At 43.3% G+C, this 5,944-nt stretch overlaps 1 long non-coding RNA gene across 1 annotated transcript; it reads right to left on the bottom strand.

Moving 5' to 3' along the window:
• Window positions 1–3,290: 3,290 nt before the first annotated feature.
• Window positions 3,291–5,548, bottom strand: LOC115334381. Its single transcript, XR_003921109.2, has 2 exons — window positions 4,248–5,548; window positions 3,291–3,619 (listed from the first exon to the last, which is right to left on the bottom strand). It is a non-coding gene; the product is annotated as an uncharacterized LOC115334381 (long non-coding RNA).
• Window positions 5,549–5,944: the final 396 nt, after the last annotated feature.

Here is a 5,944-nt window from a genome sequence, read left to right as displayed (position 1 = left end):
CTGGTTTAACCCTTCGTGGGAAAGGGAGCCCAGATGGGATTATCTAGTGCCATGCCCAGTCGCATCTTGAAAACCTCCAGCGATGGGGACTCCACCGCATCCCTGGGGAGGTTGTTCCAGCAACTGATTGCTCTCACGGCAAAAAAATTTCTTACTTAAATTGAGATGAAATTTCTCCCAGTGCAACTTGTACCCATTGCCCCTTGTCTTCTCCATGTGGCCACATGGTTTTCTTTTCTAAAAACAAAGTGGCAGGGGATGAAACGTTTAAAAGCTGTTTCAGCTATCTCTTCTTGATCCAAGTAATTATTCTGGCTATTTTTCTGAGCCAAAAGCTAACAACAGAGTTTATTCTGGTCAGCTGTAAACAAAGCAGTGTGCTTCTATTTATCAAATTACTTTGCTTTTATCTGAAGGTCAGGATGAAAAAGACTGACTGAGCACCTGAGATAAGTGGGAACTAACGCCAGTGCCCAGTGCTTCCCAGTACCCTGCCTAATACCCTGGCAGCTGCTCCAGCTTTCCTTCATGGACCTTCTTCCCTCTTCATGGTGTGCTAGAAGATGCACCTTTTGTTCAAATTGGATTTCTGATGACTATGTTACTTCAGGCAAAGGTTTTCTAGCTGTAGTTTTATATGTGCTGAGTCCGCGTGCCTGGGGAGCGTGGCTGCCGCACACGGGGGTGGCTGGCTGTGCTCTCGTGGCCCCACGCTGAGACACACTCTCCGTCCTCTCGCGCTGGCGTTAGGACACCTTACGCACACCCATCCCGTGGGAGAAGGCTCGAGTCAGTGGATGGGAGCGTTGCACAAGCCTGAAGGTACCCGGCACGGGAGCGGGTCGGGGCGCGGGCAGTGGGGAGCACCACCACCACCGTGCCACCCTATGGCTGTGGTGGGCTCTGCCCCCCCCCACTGCGGTCAGAGGGGTTTTATTCGATGGTTGTTCCCATTCTGATGGGTGAATTTAATTATTCTTAAATTGGCTTACGTGAATCAATCTGTTCAATATGGTGCTGGAAAGGTGGGGGCTTCTGCTTATTTTATTTACATTGATGTTGCTTTTAGTGGGAAAATAGTGGTGTATAGATTTTAATTAAGACTGAAAAGAGCCTCTCAAAGATATAACTAAGATTGGATGGAAAAATTCATTTTTGTATGAGTCTGAACTGCTTGTTTCTGTAATTCAGATGATTAAAAATTGAACTGGAGATTGAAGATACTAGATTAAAAAAAACAATGGAGTATTTTAAGTTATATTTAGTGCTGTTGCAGGTAAATTAAGTAAGTGGCTGGCACAGGAGTGAAAGGAAGAGAAGCAATGTTGCACCTTCAGTCCTGCTTTCCGAAGGCTGACCTGTACACTTCAACATTAAATGGCTTAACCTGATGCACGGTTTGAAATGTTTCTGAATTACAATCAGTGCTGCTTGGGGAACCCACGTTCCTATGGTAATAAGCTCTTACCTGTTGCCCTCAATTATTCTTAGGTTACCGAGCACAGTTCAACAGTCTGAAAATGGAGTCAGCTGCGAAGTGGGAGGGGGAAAAGCACCAAGTCCACAAAGGACAAAAAAAAGTTTAAATGGTTTAAATGGGCTGAGCGGCACCACGGGCAGTGTGTCTCTGGTCACCAGTGCCGCTGCTGGTGCTGCCCCAGGACACAAAGGACATTCTCACTGCAGAAACAGGGATGGCAATCCTCCAGGATGCTTATAGAGATAGCTTTGCAAAGGAATGCCCTCTGTGCCTCAGGGAAGGTGCGTGAGCCTTCTGAAGGCAGTGCTGGGAAAAAAAGACTTGTAAACATCTGACAGAAACGTGCCTTTCTAATGAATATTGAAATACACCCTTCCCACAGTTTGGGAGTATTAGTTCTGGCACTGGTTCAAGCCTGTCTCTCGTGGAGTGATTGATTTCTCCGTTTCTGTTCTCTCCTGCCAGCCCCTGGGAACATGATTGAGTTAAATCTGGAGAACCTTAAGAGTGCAGTGAAATTTTCAGGGAATGGAATGAGGGTATTTGGGTGGAGGCAGGGCAGGGTGGTGTCTCAAGCTGTGCATTTGGCCAAGTCCTGCAGAACAAAGTAATCTTGAAAATCTGTTTTCATCTGCTCATTTGAAAGGGGCTGGGTTGGGGACGTCGGGGTATGAGAGGGAGGATTATTGACCCAAGGGGCATTTATGCAGGGGTATTTCTATGCTATAAAACATCAGTGCTTGGTGGCTGGTCATCAGTTGGGTCTCCATTGGCATCAGTCGGTTCCTGCCACTGAACTTCAGAAACCCATTTTCTGTGTTTGTGAAAGAAGGTGGTGTAGAGCAAGTCTGCTGTGTCTGGCAGGGTATTTTCATATCCTTAAACTGGATTTTACTGTACATAACCGTGTGTATTTCTTGCTCATTCTTTCCTCCTTAGACCATTGTGCTCAGGTGGACCAGCAGACAGCTGCTGAATGCTGGGGCAGAAAAGATGAAGATCTGATGCTGAGGATAAACAAAGATCAAGATGCATAGGTGACACAGTTACGCGTCAATTGGCATTTACCACAGAGTTTCAGTATTTCAGTTACAGAATTTAAAATTTAAATCAGTCACTGTTGTAATAAGCACAATATCACAATAGAAGGAAGCAAGGACAAGTGACAATAGGCAGTATTTCTTCTATTGTGCCAAGAATCTAAATGTAAAAAGCAGGTGCTACAGCAGCGGCTGTGCAAGGAGGATGAGTGCAGTTGGCAAAGCACAAAATTTCTCAGAAGCAGAAAAGAATCACAAGCATCCAAAACGCCACCAGGGAAAGCTGGAAAAGCACTGTTTTCTTTCAGATCAAGACAATTTTACCAGCATTTTTCAAATAACTCATATGCTGGATTTTTGTTCATCCTTGTTTCTCTCAGAGAAGGACAAGCTGCCACCCAGCACTATCTGCTCTGGGGCAGGGAGCATTATCTTGCTTTGCAGCCTGCACGGCATTTTCCCGGAGCAGACAAATTAAAGAGGGTTAGTGACTCTCTGTTATTTACATATGTAATGTTTTTGTTTCCTCTACGCATGCTTTGTCCCAAGATTTAACCATCTCGGTAAGTGCGGGTGATGGCTGTTGGCTGACATTGGTGTCAGACAGAGCTGTAACTGACTGCTAGGAAGTGCAAGAAATAACTAAATGGTCAGTAATTCAGCACAAAAACATTTCCTCATGGGCAACATGCAAATGAGTTCTTAAGCTTAAAGCATTTGGAAAGAACTGCACTAAACTGTGTTAAAATAATGGTTATCTCACAAAAGAGTTATTAGCAATCCTTTTTTTGTTTATTTTACTGGAAATTGTGTTTTTTATAAACTGGCATTGTTTTTATACCTCACAAGAATTATAAAACTTAATGTTTTTCAGTTAGTTTTCATTATTATTTGGGTCAAGTCTTTCAGTAAGGCAAAACTGTTGTGAAGCACAGGATGTGATTTTTAATTAACCATTTTCTTCCTAGGACAGACAGTGCCTCAGATCGCAGCAGCCTGCCAGTACCTGTCCCCAGGAGCTCTCTGCCGTCCTGGACTTTCTCCAGAAGCATGGAAACAAGTTCAGCCAGACATTACTGAGAAGCAGTCCAGAAATATCCTGTGGACAGAAGGGATAAGGGCAAGGTTACTGTTTGGGGGGGTTGGACTCTTTCCCATCTGCTGTCAAGTAAACCATCTCCTAACCTTGCAGAAACTTCTACATCTCCAGCAGAAATAGTGTGTAAAGTGAAGGAGTTATGTACAGTTTAGCAGGAAACTCTATGGTGCATAGAAGGAAAATAGCTCTTGATTTTATAGACAGATTTAATTGATCGCTTTAGCTAATCTCTTTTATTTCATATCTACCTGCTGACTGTTTTAGCCTGTTTTTTTAATGAAGGGTTGAGCATTGGGTAAGATCTTTTACAGATATGACTAAGGAAATGCACAAAATCAAGATGACTACCTAATGCTGCACTGCTCAGCAGACAAAGCAGGAGAGAGAATAAATGTTAAATGCAATTTAATATACAACAAATTTTCAGTATATGGCATCGCAATACATCAAGAAATTTTGCTTGCTTCTGGCCAGGAAAACGTCCTATTCATATTGCTTGGAAAAAATAATTACACTGCTCATGCTTATTTACACATTCACAGCTTGCTAGAAAAAGGCTGATTTTCTGCCACGCACTTACACAGTTCTTTGAAGAATTCCTGCTATTTCAGTATCAGCAATACTGTACCTGTTGGGGGCTCTTGTAACCATGCAAGAGCACAACCCGAATGACGCAAGACCAAAATATTTCTCCTTCCCAGACACGTCCAATGACCACCTATACGGATGAGAAAAAATTAAACACATAAACACTTGAATCAAGATCCTTCTTCTCTTGCAAACGAGGTTGTAGAACGGATTTTTCGGTTTGGGGCATGGTTGCCAGCCGGTTGCAGCCCGGTTTCCCGGGCAGACGTGAGGCTGGCGCGGTGCCCTTGGGTGCTGAGCGCTGTGCCGCCCACGCCTCCCTCCATCTGCCGGCCAGCCCACCCACTCGCCCAGCAGCCCACTCGCCCACCCGCTTGCCCAGCAACAGCCCACTCGCCCAGCAGCCCACTCGGTGAGTAACTGCGGAGCAGGGAAGACTGAACACAGCTTTTAAACCTTCAGCGTGAGTTCCACAACCACGCGGCCGCAGGCAGGATGCTCTCTGCAGCGCTGCGTGGAGGGACAGGGAGCCCGTCAGCATCGCTTCTCCTCTGGGAAAGATTAGGATTAAACAAGTCGAGTGAGTTGAAGACCTTCCTGAAAACAGCTCCCTAAGTCACAGGCAGAATCCTGAGCAAGGCGGAAAACTTTCACATACTGCCCTGTGAAGACTGCCCTGAAAAACATCCAAGTAAGGACATGCAAATCTAAATTTATCCCTCCCTCATTTTAAAATTATTTAAGAAACCTCAAAAAAATTAAATTTCTGTCGATCCTGGATGAAAGGAAAGATAACAGATGAAAGTTTCCCCTAATCAGTTTATTCTCCCAGGAAAAAGCAGAAAAAGAATAATTTTTCCTGCGCAAGTGGAGCTATTCTTTCTTACTTCAACGTAAAAACAAATAAAGCATCCGGAATTACAGTGAAACCTTATAGAGAGCTCAGTTAAATCTTCTAAAAAATTTCTAAACTAAGAGTTTCAAAAAACTAAAAATTCTTGCTGACTAAAGAGAATAGATCAGAACATTTTGGGGTTTAAAAAAAGTGTATCATATGTTGGGGAAGCCAGATGATACTGTTTCATCACACTACAGGTATAGGAATGTTTTATCTGTAAGAATATATCAATGGTCCAATAAAAAACCTCATCTATATGTGTAGAGTATGTATTCCCAAAGCATCTGCAAATACACAGGCTGTACCTCCATGTCTGCAGACTAGCAATAAAGAGGTAGTTATAAAGTTGAATAAATTTAAAAAGCTTTTATAAAGACAGATTAGGATTGAAATAGGAAGGAAAAAGACCATCATGATTAATATAAAATCAGTGGAAAAGAATAGCCCCGGGATAGCAAAAGCGCTGGCCTGGGACACAAAACAGGAGGTGGTGTAAGGCAATTCAAACATCATCTCTCGCAGAAGTTAGAAGCACAGTGGGATGTGGGAATTTCCCCTTCAGTGGAAAATCGATAAGAAGAGCCAGGAGGAAGGGAATTATTGGATTACAGCATCAAAAGCATTTAAATTTTCCATTCTCAGGTAGCCTGTCTGTATTTGATGGATTTCTAGTGAGTGTGTCCCCTTAGCTTCTGCGGCATTGATATTTTCATTTCTCTAGTCTTCAGGGTTGTTTTCCAGGTGATCTGAAAGAAAACAGCAATGACAATTAATACCTAGTTTATCTATAACATTTGTCACGGTTAGCATTCAGAGCAATTATGAAGTTACACCATTTC

This window comes from Aquila chrysaetos, chromosome 22 (assembly GCF_900496995.4).
Source record: "Aquila chrysaetos chrysaetos chromosome 22, bAquChr1.4, whole genome shotgun sequence".
In the NCBI taxonomy this organism is placed as follows: domain Eukaryota; kingdom Metazoa; phylum Chordata; class Aves; order Accipitriformes; family Accipitridae; genus Aquila; species Aquila chrysaetos.
The sequence above is the reverse complement of the archived record's forward strand: the minus strand, read 5'-3'. Positions and strand labels throughout refer to the sequence as shown.